Genomic DNA, 1,162 nt, shown 5'->3' with positions numbered 1-1,162 from the left:
GAGAGAGAGAGAGAGAGAGAGAGAGAGAGAGAGAGAGAGAGAGACAGAGCAAACACGGTGGTGGCCGTGCTGGATACAATATTCTATAGCGAGAACGAACAGGCGAGTTAAATAGCCGGAGGCTACCAATTCCCCGGCCGCTAACAGCCTTCGCGCAGAGCAACTCGCCGCGTCCGCGTCGCGTCGTACCGGGCCAGCTGAGCACCGGAGCTCTTCCCGGTGACATTTAAGGGCTGGCGCAGCGATAATTTCGCGTATGTGCGCTCCGCTAATTAGCGACGCGACGTCGACGCCTGGAATCAATCGATAATGGCTCGCGAGGGCAAGTCGACGGCGCGCCGCACACATGCAGCGATCGTTACATTTTGATCGCACGAGATTGTTCGCGTTTAGCAGCCGCGAGCTCTGTTCCATGCGACCGTTCCGGCATTTCCGGCATGCGCACCCTCTGATTTACTGCAACTCGGCGTGTACACGCGGCCCCTAACCGGCAGACCAATAGACTTCTCGACTTGGCTAAGACAATCGGCCCTATTTGGAGATTGTTGACCACAGCGGATTATACGCAATCAAAACGACAATAGCGTTGCCTAATGCTTGTGTCAACGGGAAACTTAACACGAGAAAGATCAGTGCCGAAATATCAGTTTTAGAAGAAAAGTACAGTAAATTCTTGTAACGTGATACTCGTATAACGTGGATGACGAAAAAATTGCGGCATTGCTCGTATAACGCGGTAAATCAGCCCCATATAAAGCCCCAATTAAATTCAAGTAACAAAGCAATTAATCATTATGGTACTAAAATAAGAAATTTGCATAAACTTGTTTCAATGAGGCAAATTGAATTCTTGTTTGACTTTTCAAATTTAATTGTTTTGATTTTTGTTTTATTTGAAGACAAAATAAAAATTCTGTTGTTAACCCTTTCGTTCCCATTCTAGTCATGTGGCTACGTACAAATTATGAAATAAAATATTACTGCCTGCGAATATGATATATTATATATATATATATATATATATATAATATTAATATCTATGAAATATATTGTAGCTAATTATAGTTTTACCTTACAGTTTTGTATAGTTATACAAACTTTACATTTGTAGATAGCATGTATTGATATGTATTAAAAAATTGCTCGATAACAGAGTATCGTC

This window comes from Temnothorax curvispinosus, unplaced genomic scaffold, assembly GCF_003070985.1.
Source record: "Temnothorax curvispinosus isolate PA1 unplaced genomic scaffold, ASM307098v1 QBEX01002901.1, whole genome shotgun sequence".
Taxonomy (NCBI): domain Eukaryota; kingdom Metazoa; phylum Arthropoda; class Insecta; order Hymenoptera; family Formicidae; genus Temnothorax; species Temnothorax curvispinosus.
This window is presented reverse-complemented; position numbering follows the sequence as displayed.